The sequence below is a fragment of the Haliotis rufescens genome, unplaced genomic scaffold (genome assembly GCF_023055435.1).
Source record: "Haliotis rufescens isolate VD_foot unplaced genomic scaffold, xgHalRufe1.0.p SCAF_3, whole genome shotgun sequence".
Classification (NCBI taxonomy): domain Eukaryota; kingdom Metazoa; phylum Mollusca; class Gastropoda; order Lepetellida; family Haliotidae; genus Haliotis; species Haliotis rufescens.
In genome coordinates, this window is record NW_025964001.1 from 42,846,824 (window position 1) to 42,867,751 (window position 20,928).

Below are 20,928 nucleotides of genomic sequence, written 5' to 3' on the forward strand. Positions count from 1 at the left end.
AAGGCACGAACATGGTAGCGAGACTGCGGACATGACTACGCAACATCTTCCTCTTTTTATCCGCTTTTACCAGTAGCAGCTCCCCGCTGGTTTAAAATATTGAACGCAAAAATATGTAACTTTATATCAAAGTCAAACACATCGCAGAAATATTAATTTGACATTTAAATAACGTTGCGCATTGAAGAAGTCAGGGAGCGTGTCGTCATTCGGTGAATCGTGTTGATAAGCTTAAACCTTTCAAATGTTACATGCAGGTATATGTAAGGATAAGGTGATCAAATATCTTGGGTTATACTTTATATACCAGACCCGTGAAGACCCGGGGTAGAATAGGTCTTCAGCAACCCAAGCTTGCCGTAAAAGGTGAATATGTTTGTCGTAAGAGGCGACTTACGGGAACGGGTGGTTTGGCTCGCTGACTTGGTTGATGCATGTCATCATATCCCAATTGCGTAGATCGATGCTCATGATATCAATCACTGGATTGTCTGGTCCATACTCGATTTTTTTACAGACCGCCGTCATATAGCTGGAATATTGCTGAGTGCGGCGTTAAACAACAAACAAACACAACACAACTGTATTTAACACGACGTATATATATATAGCTATAGAGTTAGGATCACTGACTACCTGAATTAAGATTCCCCTACCCCGGTATACACAGAGTGAGTATTGCTTTACGCCGCTTTTTGAAATATTCCAGCAATATCAAGGCGGGCAACAACAGAAAATGGCTTTACACATTGTACCCATATGGGGAATCGAACTCGGGTCTGAGGAGCTAAAGCTTAAACTACTATGCTACCCCGCCGCCCCGAGTATTCAAGAGGTTTCGTGGTCTAATCCCTCCAGAATGTCCTTTCTTGTCAACACATCTGTCATCATGAATTTCTCGCGATGTTATAACATACAATCAAAATATTGATTCAACGATTATTTGACCCGCCTTATATCGTAGAAAGAGTTCACTTAAAGAAGTGGTTACTATGTTGAAACGTACGTATAATATAAGGTGAGGTGAGGGGAAATGTGGTTCAAGATCATTACCCTTACATAGCGCCGTGCATGCACATGTGTGGTTTGTGACCCGTGAAGACCCGGGGTAGAATAGGTCTTCAGCAACCCATGCTTGCCGTAAAAGGCGACTATTCTTGTCGTAAGAGGCGACTTACGGGATCGGGTGGTCAGGCTCGCTGACTTTGTTGATGCATTTCATCATATCCCAATTGCATATCCATGCTCATGATGTCAAACACTGGATTTTCGGGTCCAGACTCGATTATTTACAGACCGCCGTCATATAGATGGAATATTGATGAATGCGGCGTTAAACAACAAACAAAAAAACAAAAACGTGTGTGTGTGGCTGCTTGTACTTGTCCGGCGTAATGCCGATTTGATAGTCCTAGCCCACTGAGATACCATGCCGTAGTTCAACATGAATAGGGTGGCACGGGTGGCCTAGTCGTCTAAGGCGCCGCGATTCGCTGTGCAAAGTTGCGTCGCTTGGACACGCCAGAAAACTATGATTGTGGGTTCGAATCCCGGTTCGCCCCGATTATGTTTCTGGGTTTGTCAGCACCATACCCGTGCTCGTGGGTTTCACCGAAGTGGTAAACGTCTGAGACCTGCATCACTTGGGGCTTTCCTCCCACATTAAGCTGACACGCCGTGATATAACTGGAATACTGTTAAAAGCGGCGTTAAACCAAACTCACTCACTCACTCAACATGAATACCCCACTCAGACACAGTATACTAACTCCAAGCCGACCAGTCCTTGTTTTATCCCCTTAATGCCGAGTGCAAGGAAGGGTAACAAAAAGTACCATCTTTTAACGTCTTTTGGTATGACGCAGGCGGCATCGGATATCCGACGTTCCGCCGTATAATATTAATTTAGTAGGTTCCATCCCAGTGTCATTGGTGAATAAGTATAATTATTATACAGGTTATACCTTCAAAAGTTATATTATTAAAAATGTCTGTTTTCGTCACCGGTCCTTAGTGGGTCTATGTACTATACATTATCTTATCTTATTCGTATGTTTTAAAAAGGATACTTCACACTGTACAATAAACACGTTCACTGCACTCACTCCGTGCGTGTTATTGTACAGGTACTGTTAACATTAGGCTATAAATTCATTAGCAATAAAACAGAATCCCACGAAAAAAAGTTTAAATTGAAAAAACACAAATGAAACCAGGTTTACAACTTCACTTGAAAACGGAATTGCCGGTTTGTCTAAACTACTGCGTATAAGATGGCACATGTATTGACTTGACATTTGGGGTCATATTACAGATAAACCACTTCTTGAGTGTAGCACTTGTGATAGCCTGTGTATGGGTGTGGCGATTTATGTATATATGTGCACAGCAAGGTTATCTATCTCAAACTTATAAGTATTTTCCTACCCCCACGTTCACTGACATGATTAAGCATATTCGTATACTACCTCGACCCGTGAAGATCCGGGGTAGAATAGGTCTTCAGCAACCCTTGCTTGTCGTAAAAGGCGACTACGCTTATCCACGGACTTGTATACAAGTCCGTGGCTTATCGTAAGAGCTTATCGTAAGAGGCGACTGTGCTTGTCGTGTAAGAGGCAAGCAAAGAAACAAACGCACACTACCCTTGTCGTGTAAGATGCGACTATGCTTGTCGAAAGAGGTGACTAACGGGATCGGGTGGTTGGGCTCGCTGACTTGGTTGATGCATGTCATCGTATCCCAATTGCGTAGATCGATGCTCATGATGTCAATCACTGGATTGTCTGGTCCAGACTCGATTATTTACAGACTGCCGTCAGATGGCTGGAATATTGCTGAGTGCAGTAAGTGATAATATCCTTCTCTGCCATCTCAAGTCAGTGTAATCTAGCCTTCTGTTGATGAAATTTAACTTCTTCTTTTTTTAAATTACAAATAGACTCTCCGTGTGAGAGCTACAGCCGCAATACAACGAAACAATCAACAAAATGGAAACAGTGTTAAAAAGCATTAATATTTACTTTATGCCAAATTTTAAAATTATTTCTTTTAACACAAAGGCCGCCGAACCATGTGACTGGTCCGTTATTTATCATTTAATTACGGCACGTTCGAACTGTCACTCCTTCGCTAATTAGCATAATTATACTGGGTCCACGGTAGGGACTATATAATTACAGAAGGCCTATCAATTAAAACCTCACCAATTCATGCAGGAGGGCTACTTTTGATGTATATTATTAGATAACCTTTTAATTCTCTTTTCGTAAATTGGTTTAGAGACAACTTTTGAACACATAGACAACATTATCTGTGTCCTTCCATTAATTCGTTCTTCTGTTAAATCTTTAGACACAAAAATCAGTTGAACAGATAATCCTCTAATGTAATTAATACGACGCATTTTATTTTGAATTGAAACTTCATATGCACCAAATGACATTTCTTTTTGAAAGGAAGAAAAGTAATAACACCGACATCAAATCGAGCCCTCTTATAATCTGGGGTACACGAATGACCAGCCTGAAAAGCATGTCAGTGAAATTACAAACAAGTGAAAAAACGCGATGTTGCAACAACATGTTCAAATATGATAATGTGACACTTTCTCCTATGCTTAAAATATACAAATACATTTTTTGTGGTTAGCAAACAGTGGGGTTTCTCTGTCACAAAGCACGCCATTCTCCTTTCTCCCATTATCTCAAGTTAAGGTATGTCCCCATACGACACCGCCCAGCAAATAGTTCACGTTTTTGCCGCTAGGTGCGCTGCCGCCTGACAGGTAGCCGTCCGCGACAGGTGAGACGACCGGCCATTACTCAGCGATACGGATCTCGCTACACAACTTGAATTGGAAGGTGTGGCAGTAAGGATAGTGCACGTTGCACCAAACACGTGGGATATCATAGGAAATTGAAGTACGCGTACGGATATACTGTTGAGGTAGGTTGTCTTTTTGTGGTTTATGTTTTAGCGGTCGTGGGACACTTGTCTTGGAATGGTGACAAATCCGTTTGGGGCTGGAAGTGCATGGTTGTATTCTTTACGCGCCTTGTATGATATGAATGACATGGATGATGTGAGATTTGAGGTCAAAATGACACATTTCAAATTTGTCGCCGGAGTGTCCCATTGATCACATCTGATGATTTCAGTCATTTTTCTTGATGTTCGTCGGTGAAACAGAGAGCAGTGCCAAGTTGGCAAACAGCTTAGAAGTGGGACATAGCATGTTTGCAAGGACAGTAGCCAACATTCCACCAGTGATAGAAGTTAGCGCATCACTGCACATCCCAGGATAACACTTGGGTACCCCAATCATATTAAGTGGTCTTGCACAGGTGAAAGAGGTAATTGGTCAGTCAAGTGTTGACACAGAACAGGAGTGTAAACACTGTCGATTCAATAACGCCAATAGAAGTAACACATGTTAAGGTATTGAATTTCTGTCAATGTTTTGATATGAATCCACACACTTATATCGCACAGGGCATCCTCCATGACTATGACTGTGTACATTTTGGAAGGCCATGTATTTTCTACCTGGTATACCTGCATGGAGTTTTGCCAAGTTCCACCCAGACCTGTGTCAGTTCACCCAGCAGTGTCATCGGATCATGTCAGGAGAACAAAAAACTAGTGTCACCACTGACCCGTCTAGTTAAAAAAGAAATTGGGTATATGAACACCTAGACCACAGACCCATCCAGTCGGGTTGAATGACATACCAAGGTGACCAGCCCCTAATGTTGCCACAGACGTGAAGGGGGATTTGTATGAACAACAAGCCAGACCAACAATAACTGACCCATTCAACATGACCCTTCAAATTAACTTTGCTTATCGGCACCTAAACATTCGGCCCTCCTGTATGCATAAAATATGCTGCTTAGTTTATGTTATTTAAGAAAGCATCTGAGAAAATGCTACTTTTGCAGTATCACAGCACTGAATTGATGAAATATTGATGGAATTTATTTGATAGCTCAAGCAAATCAATTACAGACGGGTAGCAGTCCCAGATCAATAAACCTCTTTCTGAGTACACTTGCTTGATTGTAACACTGTCACCAGGCTTCTTCCAACATTGGACATCAGGTCCACACAGTCCTCATATCAAGTCTTACATAACTGTCATCTATCTATGTCCTAAGACTCATAATCATAAGTAATGTCAGTTACTTGATGACATCTTTCCCAAATTGAATCAAAGTACAGTATGTTGTCCTTGCAATGTAATAATTAACCAACAATTAAGCACCTGGTGCTTGGATCATTGCCATGTTTGTCAGTGTAATTGATAAAGCTGTTCATTAAACTGTTCGTGTTGAATCCTAAAATAGGAACTTTCTCTTCATGCTTAATGCATATGTGTGGTGAGGTTATTCTAAGCTGTTTTGTCAGAAGCAGTCAAGTGTTTCCTAGATACAAGACACAGTAAAACAGTGCAGTCACACATGATAAAGTATTATGTAAGCTACTTGTGTGAGGTGTTTCCACACCTTATATAGCAGTAAAGTCGGACCGATAGCCAGGGAGTGGGTTCTAGGCCTGGGTGACAGTGTCGTGTGTTGTGTGGGTAGTGATTAGTAGACATGTATTGGTAAACAGTCTGTTTAGGCTTCACCGTTTGACCCATTTTTTCAATGGGGAGTTCAATGTTGCTTAGGACTTGACTGTTTAGTTCTGTGTTGCGGTTTGAACTTTTTTTAGACGGAATGCTTTCGGTGAACAGTAGTCTTCTCATGAGCCCCTGTAGAGTGAATGTTGATGTGGATTGAGGTTGCCTGCAAATATGTTGTGTTGAAAACTTGTTGAAGTCAATGACGGATTCTGGTTACCACTTTACTCCAAGAGTGGGATTTGGTTATTGCCTCACTGCCTGCAAATATGTTGTGTTAAAAAAAGTTTTAAAAGTATTTTGAAGCACTGTGAAAACGCATAATCAGCTTTTACTGAAAGTCAGAAAAGATGTGTTGTCCTCAAGTCCATCTCAAAACATATTGAATGAGATTTGAAGCTGTACATTGTTGTGTTTAATTATTGTGTGTTGATTGTCTCATGCCAAAACACCCAGAACAACTTAATTTGATTTTTGTGGCAATTTTGCCAAATGGTACAAAAAGTTAATATACTTTTTCACAGTATGGATGAAATATTCAGGTTAGCTCTTTTTTCCTAGAGTGGACTTGGTTGTTGCCTGGTTCACAGTGAATACTTCAAAACTGCCGATACAACACTCTGTTGCCAGTTACATAACAATAGTTAAAGAGAACTTTAGAACTTTACACAACAGCATAGATCTACTTATTAATACTGTGATCATCAAATGTGTTCATTAGTGTTTACTAGACCATAGGGATACATTCCAGCTTTAGAAATTGGCACTAGTCCTATAGTCCTGGCCAAGCTGCCCATAGTGAAGGTTTCATAAGGACTAGTAGACATTTGCCATTATTTAGGGTTTTGCTGTACGTTCTCATTATGAGGACTAGTGGACTAAAACAATTAGTTTCTATTGCTGCATTCATGTGTTTCTTAAAAAAATGTGATATGTCACGAACGTGTACATTACCCCTTAATATAAACTTGTCTCTTTTTTTATATACTGAACAAAAGAAATTAGGAATCATGAATATTTTGGGGGTACTTTTTTGTAGTGAAGACGCAGCACACAATTTCATTAAAATATCCCCCCCAAATATACGTAATCCCGAACTTATTTTTTCAGTATATGCAGTGTTAAATGATTTTCACCATGGACTTGTTTGCGTATGATGGAAATACTGAATATAATTTAAATATTTTTAATAGAGATTTAACAAATATTTCTGTCTGTTTCTAATTCAAATGCTTTTCAAGATTTCTACTCGCTTGGCAATCTTGTCCAAGTCTGTGTGTCTGGTCGATTCACTAGGGCATCAGGTGACACAGGTCATGTGATCTGACTGGCTCACTCTCTGTTGGAGCTTCACCTTGTAAGGGTTCCTTGCCAGGGGAACAAATTTGCATTTGTGGAGCTGCAGTTCAATTTATTTTGCATCCAAATTTTTACGAAAACTTTCTGATTACTCTAAGGTGCGGCAAAGTGTACGGATAAATTTGTTCACCAATCCTGAAGTGTGCCTTGAATTACCAGAGGGACCAGTAGCCAGCATTAGGCTGCGGTGGTTTGCCTTGGGGTCGCCTCATCTAACATCGACATTGACTGCAAGGGGTTTCAGGTGCACTGCTATGTGGATTGTGGATTGTCATGTATGGACAGCACAAACTCTCTGACACGGTCTGTGGACGGTACTGTAGACACACAAGAGTTCTATTGTCTCCACATTGAAAATCCATTGCCATTGACTGTCAACACTGTGTCTGGGAGGGAGGCCATCTATTGCTGCTGTTTCTGGCTCCGTTATCATCAGAAGCTCGGACAGTATTGACTGTCTTTTTGTTTCATGCTGGAATTTAATACTGTTGAAGTATGAAATAAAAGCATTCTTATCTTGAGTGTCTTGGTATAGATTTAGTCCCGTAGAACTTGGAGTGGCTGAGAGTCAGATTGATGTGTGGATGAAGTGGTCCCAGGGTGCCATGGACTTTGGATATTGATGAACATGGTCAGTGTAAGCATGGGTCAGTATTGTGATTATGGTTATATGGTAGTCGGGCACAGTTGATTAAATCCCAAAAATCAATCACTGTTCTCGTTTCCCATCTGACTCTCTTGATATCCCCTAAAACTGTTTTAACACTGTCATGATAATCATTACAAGCATGAGTTTTACTCGTTTGTGTTGCTATGGTGTCTTCATAAGTTCTTGTAAAAACCAAGATTGCTGTTGATTTAAAACATGAACATATTTGCTGAATCAGCACTTTGTCACATATGGTGGGCTATAATAGGAATAGCTCTCATTATGAATCATGAAGAATGAAAGCAAATATGATATTGATTTATTGTGTGCTAGTTTTACAGCTGTGTGGAAGTAGGTGGGACTATAACTGTATCCCTGAATTAGTTGTTCTTTGTTGTGTTCACATTAAGATTTGTAAATTGAACTTTTTTAGGATGTATGACCAGCAACAACACCAATAGATTGTAGTCATTATTGTGTTTTTGTTTAGAGACTTGTCCATGCTATGAGCGATTATTATTACCTACAGAGTTATTTATGATTTGACTTTAATATTTTTTACGTTTATGGAAGTGCAAATGTAAAAGCAAATTGAAGTCAATTCTTACAAATACATATCTCAATAAAATAGAATATTTAATCAACACACACAAAAATGTAGAAAACAGTGCAAAATCAGTGACATCATTTAGCACAAGAAAGCCCTGTCCATTTTATCAGCTAATCTTTTGTTTGTTTGTTTGCACTAAGCAATATGATGGCAGTCAGTAAATAATCAAGTCTGGACCAGACAATCCAGTGACTGATATCATGAGCATCAATCCTCGCAATTGGGATTTGATGACATGTATCAACCAAGTCAACAAGTCTGACCACCGGATCCCATTAGTCGCCTCTTATGACAAGCATAGTCACCTTTTTACGGCCATCATGGGTTGCTGAAGACCTATTCTACCCTGGATCTTCACGGGTCTTTATCAGCTAATCAGGAAATGGTGGTCCATGAGAGGCCTAGGCTTAATTTTTGTTTCGTTTATGGAAACATAAACACAAGAATAATTGCTTGGTTAGCCAAGTGAAGACACAGAATCACTTGCAATATATTTTTTCGTCTTAATCAAACTATTTGTTCTTAATCTAATTAGTGTAGAAAGTAAAATCATTTCGTCTTGAGTATTTACTTACTACATAGGTAAAAAGTTGTGAAATGTTGTGCTAATAGGTAGGTAATCTAATCTAAGCTTCGTACACCACCACAAATTAACATGCAATTGTTGCATCTGCTGCAAGATCGAGGTGATGGAGCTGGTTTATCCCCGACTCTGCGGAAATGTCAGAGTTGAGAGCATGTGGGTTCTCAGTGCCTGTCATCCAAGTGTTTAGCCGAGGGTCACCCGGAGTGATTCCCCTGCCACCAACCTGTTCCCTCCTGGTGCTAGAACATACCTGTAGCAAGTAGGTAATTATGTTTGACTAGTGTAATTAGCCATCGGCCATTACAGAATATACTTCGTGTTGATCCTAGGCTGGTCCCATCTACCATGTATCACACAATACGATCAGCTGATGTCGACAGATAGTGTTACATGTGCACACACTTTTACGGTGTGGCTTTCTCGAGCTATGTCAAGTGTCTTTTTAACATATGCTAATGTTGATCTTGTATCTTTTTAACTGACGCTAGTGCCGTTTTTAGTTTACACATATGAGAAATTTTCTTCCCGACTTTGCTGATAACCTGTGATAAGAGGATTAGAGTCCTGTGAAGCAGCAATCTACGGTTTAGACTAAGAAGCTGGTATGTAATTAGTTTCTTTGAAATGGTTTTATTTACAGAGTATGTTTGTGAACTTTATACCTAAAGACATTAATCAGTTTCTTATCTGTGATATATGCTGATCGAGTAAAGTGAGCATGCCAATTACATACTGCAGTTTGTAAATTATGCAAAGTCAATCAGACATGCTTATAGATAATCCACCGCTTTGAAGCTCCTTGCATATATTTCCAATCGCAATTGCAAAAACACTTAAATACTTTACTATTAAGTATGGTAAATTAAGTATACTACTCAAAAGAAGTTAAATGACCACCCGGGGAAATCTGTCATAGAATGACAGATTAACTATGGTTATATGAAAGAAAAGGTTGGTTGTTTGAGTAGTATACATAAGTAGGCATTGTTAATTTGCTTTTTAGCAACGAATGGACAGTCATATTTTTAAAAGGGATCGTGAAGTCCTGCAGGTGATGGGTCACCCGACTCCGGTTTGTGAGAGTGAACTGTAATAGTCTAGTAGTAGTAGCTTAGGGCTGGGACTTGGTTCGGGTGAGTCTGACCCAGGTACCCACAGTACTACCCAGACCCGTGGTTAGTCACGAGAAATAGTGTTTAATGTTAACAACTCACTATAGCTCAGTGGTTACACTAGAAGTCACTAATGTTCACATTTCGTTATAATGATGCACACATTCCTTTTGAGTGGTATATGGTTGAGTAACGATAAAGCTTTAGTCAACTTCAGTGTACACATGATCTGATCGTTTCATACATGTATCTAAAATAGTGTTTGCCAGGGCTGCAGTAAAACAATTCCCAATCAGACATTTTGTTCCCAACTCTTGAGACCTACAGTGGGTACCCGAGTAGGGTCAGGTAATAGGGGGTCGGGTACCCGGGTACTGAATTTGGACTCGTCCCAGCCCTAGTAGGGCTGTGCACTGCAGGTATTTCTGGTGATGGATTCAAGGGGATGTAGCATCTGTCAACATGCTGGCTCGATGTTTTTATAGGTTGACCACACCGATCAATGGACCTGAAATGTGCATATTATCCCCATCACTATCCACACATCCGTGAAATGACTCCTTAAAACAAGTTAGAGTGTAATCCCTTGTATAAATGTTGACATGACTCTCTTGATGCTGAAAGGAGAATTGAAAATGTTTTGAGACATGTCTGCCAAACATTGTTTGAGGCGTACAAAGAGGATATGATGACGGTAGTATTTAAGTTGAAACTTCAGTCATACCAAACTGAACAATGACAGGATATGATGAAATGAAATTCAACATGGCTGATATGAATAATGTTTGATTAACATGTTGTAAGGAGTGTGGGGAAAATGTCACTAACGTCAAGCAATTTCAAAATGCTGTATTTGTTTATTTGCTAAAGCTTTTGTTTGCTGATCTTTGCTTGTGTGAGGGAGGAGGAACAACAACATTGAAATAAATCACAATATTGTTTCATGTCATGATTGTGCTAATCATTAAAGTGTATGTAATTGTTTCTATCCAAAACTTGTCCGAAGGTTGGTGGTAAACTTTTGTGTATCTTCTATGTTTTACAAACAGTTGTCTGTAATGTCACATGTGTAATTGACGAACTATGTTGACCTCTCTTCTGTGAGGCAATAACAGTGGATTCTGCTCCAGAGAGTAAATCGTCTTGCAACAGATCGCAATAGGGTGATATTGCAATACATACTGGGGCCAATATTATATTTATTTGTTCTGTTAAAATGGTACTTCTTCATTCAATAATCCAGACTTCAGATTGCGAAGTATGGATAAACAAGACTATCTATTATGTCATCAATGTAGAGGGCGGTGGGGTAGCTTAGTGGTTAAAGTGTTCACTAGTCACGCTGATTCGAGGTCAATTCCCAACATGGGTACAATGTGTGAAGCCAATTTCTGGTGTCCCCCGCTGTGATATTGCTGGATTATTGCTAAGAGCGATGTAAACCCATACTCGCTCACTCTCATCAGTATGGAATGTTAATGTTACATGGTTAAGATAGGAACCCAGTGCATCCAAATGCCTCAAGATAGTAGATATTATTTATATATCATTATATATTAATTCTTCTGTGACTATTTGAAAATATTGACACACAAGGTTTGTATTGCAATATATGTCTTGCTGACATCTGTATTGCAATAAACCAGTATACCAGTTATATTGCACACCCCTACCAGAAAGTGTCCACAGTACTCCACGAATTCATTGGGGCACATGTGTCAGTGTACCGCCATAATGTTGTTGTTCATGCTATAGGCCACTGGTTTGTCTGGCCTCTTATCACTTACTGCCACACATAGCTGTAACCTAGCGGAGTGCTGTGTGGAGTACTCACTCTCCCTCACCAATGTTATGGGGTACAGAACTCAACTCATTTTAGGATCATGTGCCTGGCCATGTGAATTGTGGAGATTGAGTATTTTGACAACTAAAGAATTGAAAATAACATAGATTTGTTTAGGTTTGAGAACAAAGTTAGATTCTTTCATGATTGATTGCAGCTTAATGATGGGTGTCATTGTGAAATAGAATCCAATAATGAATTTTGGTCATTAACTGTTATGTACCTACCCAAACCATCTACCGACCCACCAACTCACCCATCCACCTACCAACCAACCAATCCACCGCCACACCAATCCATCTCCCGATGAACCCATCCACCTACTGACCCACCCATCCACCTATCGACCAACTCATCCCCTGATCCACCTACCGACCCAACGACCTATCGGCCCACCCATCGGCCCACCCATCGACCTACCGACCAACCCATCCACCGACCCACCCATCCACCTACTGACCATTCCATCCCCCTACCGACCAACCCATCCACCAACCCACGCCCCACCCCTTTCCCGACCAACCAACCCTTCCACCTGCCAATCCACTTACCGACCCACCCATCCACCTACCGACCCACCCATCCACCTACCGACCCACCCATCCACCGACCGACCAACCTGTCCACCGACCCACCCATTCATCTTCCGACCCACCCATCCATCCACCGACTCACCCATCCACCGACCGACCCATCCATCCACCGACCCACCCATCCACCCACTGACCAACCTATCCACCGACCTACCCATCCGCCTTAACCGACCCACCCATCCTCCTTAACCAACCCACCCATCCACCTACCGACCCATCCATCCACCTACTGACCCACCCATCCACCGACAGACCAACCTGTCCACCGACCCACCCATCCTCCTTAACCGACCCACCCATCCACCTACCGACCAACCCATCCACCCACCGACCCACCCATCCACCTACCGACCCACCCATCGACCGATCCGACCATCCACCCACCAACCCACCTACCAGTTCTGAAATGCCCGTGTAGATGGGTAAACCCTTATATATCCTAAGATGGCCTCAGTCTACTACTTCACTTCAATATTGATATCAAGTCATGGCCATATCAAAGTGAGGTACTATGGAGTTGATAGACGGGGTGTTGAATGTATGGAGGGTGCAGCATATGTCCAGGATACTGTGAATACAAAGTCATAATCTGTGCCGTCAAGCAAAACCTCTACATGGGGAAGTTAGATGTGCTCCCTGGATGATGTGGTGTAGTCAATGAATGATATGCCCATTTTCCGGTCACACTCTGTGACTGCTGTAGAAGGACATTATGGGCACTTGCTACTGGGAATTACCCTCACAGTGGCCATGAATTATACATGAGAGGAAAGATAATCCAGGAATGTGCCCTGCTTGTTGGACCAGAACAGACCTCTGTGGCTACAGCTACCTGTCGGCCCACCCCTTTCCTCAGGTTGTGGAAGGCTACTGTAGGGACAGTTACGTAGCTTGTGTTTTGGTCGGCTACTGGGCTTCATCTACCTGTCACCCCCCACCTGCCATGCCCTCCCTCTCCTGGTAGTAGAAGGCTACTGTGTAAGACAGCTGGGGAGTTTATGCCCTAGTCGACTACTGTCCTCTTCTACCTGTCACCTCCCATGCCCCCCCTACCTCCTGGTAGTAGAAGGCTACTGTGTAAGACAGCTGGGTAGTTTATGCCCTAGTCGACTACTGTGCTCTTCTACCTGTCACCTCCCATGCCCCCCCTACCTCCTGGTAGTAGAAGGCTACTGTGTAAGACAGCTGGGTAGTTTATGCCCTAGTCGACTAGTGATCTTCTACCTGTCACCTCCCATGCCCCCCCCCCCCCCCCCCCCCCCCACACACACACACACACACACACACACAAACACACCTCCTGGTAGTAGAAGGCTACTGTGTAAGACAGCTGGGTAGTTTATGCCCTAGTCAGCTACTGTGCTCTTCTACCTGTCACCTCCACCACGCCTGGTGCTTGTCTACTGTGTAAGACAGCTGGATAGATCTGTACCAATCATAAGGGCTACTGAACACTAGGACACAGCTAGACCACATGTCTCAATGGACATTTTCAATCCCACTGTCTCTGCTTTAGACTATTTAATTATGACGAGAACATGTACTTTTTATTGCTGATGTTTGTGACGGAAAGCAGCAATAGAAACTAACTCTTTCGGTCCACTGTGTCCTTATATAATATAATGATAATGTATAGCAATACCCTTAATAATGGCAAAATTCTACTTGTCCTTATGATGCCTTAATTATTGTGCAGTTTAGCAAGGACAATTGGACTAGTACCAGTTTCTGATGTCTGAGATATGCGTCACCTGGGACTTATCTCCCACTGGAATATTGTTCAAAGCACTCACTCGCTCACTATTGGCTGGTTGGTTGGTCGGTTGGTTGGTTGGTTGTTTTTTTGTTGTTGTTTTTTGGTTTTTTTGTTTGTTTGCAGCACTCAGCAATATTCCAGCTATATGATAGCGGTCTGTAAATAATCGAGTGTGGACCACACAATACTGTGATTGACATCATGAGCATCGATCCACGCAATTAGGACATGATGACATGTATCAACCAAGTCAGCAAGCCTGACCACCCGATCCCGTTGGTCGCCTCTTACGACAAGCATAGTCGCCTTTAACATCAAGCATGGGTTGCTGAAGACCTATTCTACCCCGGATCTTCACAGGTCCACTATTGGTGTAATCTCTTACAGTTGCCTGGTGTTCATCATTAAGGGAATAAAACAAGGAATGGTCAGTCAGAATGTTTGTCATTGGTGTATCCATGTAAACCTGCAGCATGGCATCTCAGTGGGCTAGCCCAATAAAACCAGCATTAGCCCGCTCCAGTATAAGCACCCAGGCATGCAGGTGCATGCACATCACTATAGTGAGATAATCATGAACACTTCGTTAAGCCCTATTTCACCTCACCACCTGTGACAGATACATAAGGATCACTGTCATCTCCAGTAAAGACTTATGTTAAGATGACAGTGTGTCTAGTCCTGCCATGACAACCAGTACTCTGTGTTTATAATTATAGGATGTATTAACATTTAAGTTAAACTTTTTTTTACCAAAATTGCTTGAATTTGTAAACAGTTGTTTGCTTCACTTATAGTTAAACATATGTTCATCATAATTGTACCTAGTTACATACAGCTCACAGACAAACAAAGTGTGATTTGAATGACATTTCATACTTTTCAGGGATGTAAATAAGCACAAGCCTACAAGTCGGACCAGTTTGTTAATGTGATCGGTATTTTGGGAGGGGAATTGCTATACGTTATCACTATTTGGGCTAGAAGACATTCTTGGTTAATTTCCATCGCAGCTTTTTAGGATTGCTATGAGTCCCTTCCCTACGAAGGTTATTGTATGTGACGGTCCTGGCAGCCATCATCGGTTCGGCAGCAGCTGTAAGCATTGATCAAACCATGCAGTCTGACAAAACGTTCATTGATTTGCCTCTTTGACTTTTATTTGGTTTGTGATAAAGTCAAGCACACATTCTGTGGTGATTGGATACCTGCATATGAGAAACAGAGAAATTGTAGTCTCCTGTAAGACCATCTGTTTACCCTACAGCAAAATGGCTTTCATGTATTCTCTTTCCTTTAAACTGCATTTGGGAAATTACACTCTCTCTCTCACTCACTCACTCACTCACTCACTCACTCACTCACTCACTCACTCACTCACTCACTTGAAATGCTTGTGTAATGTGTGTAATATTTCTGAAATTCTCATACACCTGATACAGATAGGGGTACCATCTACCCTAGACTTGCAAAATTCCATATAATGATAATTAGTTTAAATCATAATTTCAAGATTATATAAATAAAAAGAACAAGCTGTCACTATAAATGACTGGCGTCCATGTACTGTCAGCTTATCTAAACTTGCATGTTATAAGGATAGAATTATTATAAAACCAGGGACTGGTCATGGACTGGTCATGGACTTGAAGCAAGGCTGCATCAACCCATGTCTGGCAGCCAGACCTAAGATCTAAAGCTTATCACTGCTACTACACAAGAGAAAAGCCTATTGACACGGCTCAGTGGCCACATAATTAATCTATCCAGTGGTTGACCCTTCAGAAGGCCGGGACAGTCGATGATAACTGAAGCTGAAACGACTGCCAAGTTCCTGTTGTCAACTAGTCAGTAGCATTAGTCGCCTGACAGTCGACTAGTTTTTTGTTTTAACAGCCTTTTGAAAATATTTATATAAGGTCTCATTGAAACACCAATCAACCCTTTTAGTCTTCTGGTCATCATGTAATATACCCTTGGTGGAATCCCTAAGCAATTTAGAATTACGAACCTGGGTAAGACGTCTGCCCGTATCCCCACCCCCTCGAATACATATATAGTTGGAAGAAACATACTACCCTAGATGTATTAATATATATAAGTTTTGGAGGGGGGACTCGGGTGGAAGTCTTTCCCGAACCTGTGTTGTCATTGATTGTTATTGTATTGATTATTATTCCCAGCAAGCAAATATTTATAATCTCCCATGAGCAAACTCACAATTAAATCAAAGTTTGGATAGATGCAGCTTTTTTCAAATACATATATGTTGCATTTTTGCTAAGTCACTTAACTTAAAGATATTCTCTATATACTACTTAGTTACTTACAATAGAATGCTGCAAATATGTAACCATTGTATAAGCCTTTATAAATATAAGGTGCTGTCGGAACGTAAGTAAACCGTTAGTATGTCATACACAAAAAGACTTCATATCTTACTGGAAACTAAAAACATAACATGATATAAGTATTACTCCATGTTTGATAAAGTTGTTTCAATTTTGCATATGGCACAAGTCATATTCCACGCATAGCCACTAAACATCCATGCCTGGATGTTGACAGTCGCATACTGCCTGTTCAAGGTTAGTTTTTTAATTGGTCAATCCACATGTGGCATGCAACTTCACGAGTCTGGTTAAAAAAAGCTCACAATTTTACATTGATGCTAAGAAATGTTTGTATTATTCATGATTAATTTTGTGTGACACTACCAACACGTGCTTCTGCTGCTACCAAGTATCTGATGTATGTTGTGCATGCATGAACAAGTTCCATGTAACATGTTTAACTTTCTATACTTTGTGTTTGGCAAAACATGTCAACTTGCAAAATTGACAAAAGAACTATAGTACTATATTTAGAAGTGTAGGTTACAATACATACATTTACATCAGATAGCTCATTATATTAACTTTCAGAATTATGAGGATATAGTCATGTTAGACTAGATGTTAGTCTAACAGTCATGTCAGTACATGTACTTACCAACATCATTTTTAATCAAATAATTATAACGAGAATATCGAATGTCAACTGGTTGACATACATATCTGGAGTCTGGACATTCAACTGATAATCAGCCTTAATTATAACCCACACAGTCAGATGGTGTTGAGGCCAGGAAACTCACAAATCAGGGAAACAACTTAATGTCAACCTGCGTTTATTTCCATGTCATTGGACTGTGATGGACACTTCCTTCTGCAGCTGTTGGACGAGTTCGTTGTTAATTATATTAATGTGTCCTCCTACACTATGAAGGGACTTGCTGATGTTTAGAACAAATTAATGTCATTATTATATTAGTAGACCAGTATGACATGTTATGAACAATTGTTGAAAAAAATAGAAATGCATGTACTTTCTTTTCAGTTACCCATAAGTCCCAAAAACTTTAAAGAAAACTCTTACAAAATGAACTTGCCCCTGTGAAGATCCGGTTTAAAATTGGTCTCAGCAACCCATGCTTGTCGAAAGAGGCGACTAACGGGATCGGGTGGTCATGCTCACTGACTTGGTTGATGCATGTCATCGTATCCCAATTGCATGGACTGATGCTCATGATGTCAATCAATAATATTACAAGCGAATAACATTTCGACAATATTGAAGTGCAAATATTATTGTTTAGACACACAAAATGTAACAATCTGTAACAAATATGCACCAGTGGTCAGAACTATATCACCAAACCTTCGGTGACACATGGGCACTGACCGAGGTCCCCAGTGCAATAGAGGCTCACTGCAATAATCACTGCATGGACGACTAGTAGTAAATATTGATTCCAAAATCTTTACAACTTTACAAATGGAAATAGTAAGGAATTAATAGGAAATAGAAATGATGGTGATTTTCTTTTTGAGAAGGATCATTTTGATAGGCATGGCATCTAGGACGAGTCTCCATTAAAGCTATGGAAATGATGTCCAGACTCAGTGTGCTTAATGTACATTGTTAAGAGGTTGTTCCATGATAATATAGGACATTTCAGTGAACCAGCATGAATTTCCCATCAAGGGGGCCATATTTGAACAGCTTCACTTCAGTATTGTCTGTAGTCTGCAACTTGTGGCAAACCCACAACATAATCCCTACCCACCCATTCACGGTACGCACTGACAAGTTATGAATGATATGGTTACACTTGCGAGGTTTAGAGAGTTGGTCTTTGTATTGGTCATACCCACAGTGTGACGCGAACCACTCCTAGTGTGATCACAAGGCTGGAAGCCCCAGGACCCTACGCCAGTCTTGCGGGGAAGGAATTCCCTCTATTGTGTATAGTGTTGATTCAGGGAAAGTGGCTCCCTCGCCCGTCAGCCTGCCGGATATATATGTTGCGACTGTCAATAACACATTTACTGTCCCGGATTGGATCAATTCACGAGCCTTTTTAGGTGATCACTGATCTTGTAGTGAAACATATGGAGACTGGGTCAGAAACAAGTCAATTGCTGATTGATTTTTGTGTAAATGATAAGCAAAATGGTACACTTATTTTACTTCACATATAGGAAATGGTAATAATTAGAAGTAAATCAAGCCAATCAATAATATATATGACAATAATAATTATAATTTTAATAATAATATGTACACACATATATGAAGAAATTCACCAAATAACACATGACAAGAACTGTTTTACATGTTTCAGTTTGTCTTGAGGGACAATTTATGGTGTGATTATTTTGTGAATTTATTTATATGTTATATAATAATGCAAGCTAGACATGCCCATTTTTAATATCTTGAGTGGTTTTCATTAACTTCGATGATCACATTCCACTCTGTGAAGATCCGGGTTAGAATAGGTGTTCAGCGAACTTCAGCCGCCCATGCTTGCCGCGAAAGGCGACTATGCATGTCGTAAGAGGCAACTAATGGGATCAGGTGATCAGGCTCTCTTGGTTGATGCTTATTATTGTATCCCAATCGCATGGATCGATACTCATGATATCAATCACTGGATTGTCTTATTTACAGACCACCGTCATATAGCTGGAATACTGCTGAGTGCTGTGTTAAACAACAAACAAACAATAAAACTTATGGTGCTGGACTGGTGTTTGTGCAAGTTGTAGTTTGATTTGTATTGTTTACACTTTCAGGATTTGTTTGTTTTTGGCACCCTAAGCATGTTAAGTGCTTAAGAGTATTCCACAAAACATTGTACTTTAAAAGAATGTCATATCCATTGCATTGAAAAAGTCATAAAAAGGATCATTGGCAACTACATTCTCAGCATACTTATCATATGTAACCCAGAGCACATGACTGTGAATGTAGACATGACGTGCATTACTTGCAGTGTATGTGACATTGCCCCATCTGGGTCAGAATCACTCCAAGCTGTGCATATACACAGCCACAAAAACAATGTTCACACTGGCTCTGGTGGTCGGCACTAATTTGATACACATTGACCAGAATAATTTTGAAATAGTTTTCTGCTCCACTACATGAGGGAATAGTTGGTTTGTATTTGATTTTGAATACTTTTCTGAAGCTTTGCTGCTTGTTTGCTGGTGAGATACGAACTTAATTCAACAACGAAAGGTTTCTGTAATACCTCAAGTTATGTATATTAGCCAAAGCAAGAGGTCCAGTATCCTAGAGTGGATCAATAGTGTTGAGAGATTGATGTGAAGAAGTCCCAGACCTCCTTACTTTGGCCTTCATCATACTTTTCAGTTACTGGCTGACCCTAGAATAGAGAACAGTGGGACATGCTGTTTTCTTTTTATCCCTTTGAATGAAACTAATTTGTTTGCCCTCCAAGAACTTCTCCCAGACCTACTCCAAATAGTGCATCACCTTGGGGAAAAGGTCAATCATCAGGTCATCATGATCCTATTCAGAAAACGTTTTCAACAACAGAAACAAATTTGAAACAATATTTTATTATCCTCATTATTTGTGCCTTGTCATGCTCATAGACATTATTGATGAGATCTTCTTCTCCTGTTTCCCTACCACATACCAGAGTGTCTTGCACCATTTTGTTGTCCAAGTACCCACACACAAGGAAGTGATGAAAATATGTGTTCATTATTTTTTAACTTAATGAAATGAACATATTCATATTTCTACCCAACATACATGCTTTCTCCTTGGACAGTTTCCACAGATGCCTTAAACGGTTTGTTTGGAGTAAATAAGAGAGAAAAAATTAAATGCTTCACACCTATCGATTTGAATGAAATCCCAAACTGGTAATGAGTTTATTGTGACCTGATATGAATAGTTTATGTTTGCAGTTAGCAAAGACTTCATTTTGTTGAGTTTTCGGTTGAACTTCCACTCCCCTTGTCTGTGTGATTGGATTTCATTTATGTACCAATAGGGCAAACAGCTATGCTGCAAATTACATGTTACACTGGGCGGCTGGGAAGGGGTTATTCTGTACATGTGTGCTTCAGGGACACTTCAAGTTTATCTGATCAATTGCTTTTGTTACAAAATACCTTAAGGGATATAAATGCAACTTGAAAAACCCCATATCACAATCCTAAGTTAATGTTTGTGCCCAAACTAACCATTTGTCAAGTTTCATGTTATAGTGTTCAATGTTGGGTGGGGAGGTGGTGACAAAATGGGCGAAAATGACCATATTCTTGACATTTAACGACATTTTGAAATAAGAAAAGTATCTCCTTGCACTTAGGTGTGGATTATTTTAGACCAAAAAATTGTCCAACATTGAATTTCTCCAGGCATAGCTTACAAAAGCTATGACTCTTTCCAGACTTCACTCCCTCTGTATCAACATGGAGGTTTAAGGA

General features: G+C 40.5%; 1 protein-coding gene across 5 annotated transcripts in view; it reads left to right on the top strand.

Moving 5' to 3' along the window:
* Nucleotides 1–3,785: 3,785 nt before the first annotated feature.
* Nucleotides 3,786–20,928, top strand: part of LOC124123518 (spectrin beta chain, non-erythrocytic 5-like) — a 151,931-nt gene continuing 134,788 nt past the window's right edge. For all 5 annotated transcript variants that reach the window (XM_046486682.2, XM_046486718.2, XM_046486709.2 and 2 more), the window contains exon 1: nucleotides 3,786–3,948. The gene's annotated coding sequence lies outside the window, so the exon portion shown is untranslated. The remainder of the gene's footprint in view (nucleotides 3,949–20,928) is intronic.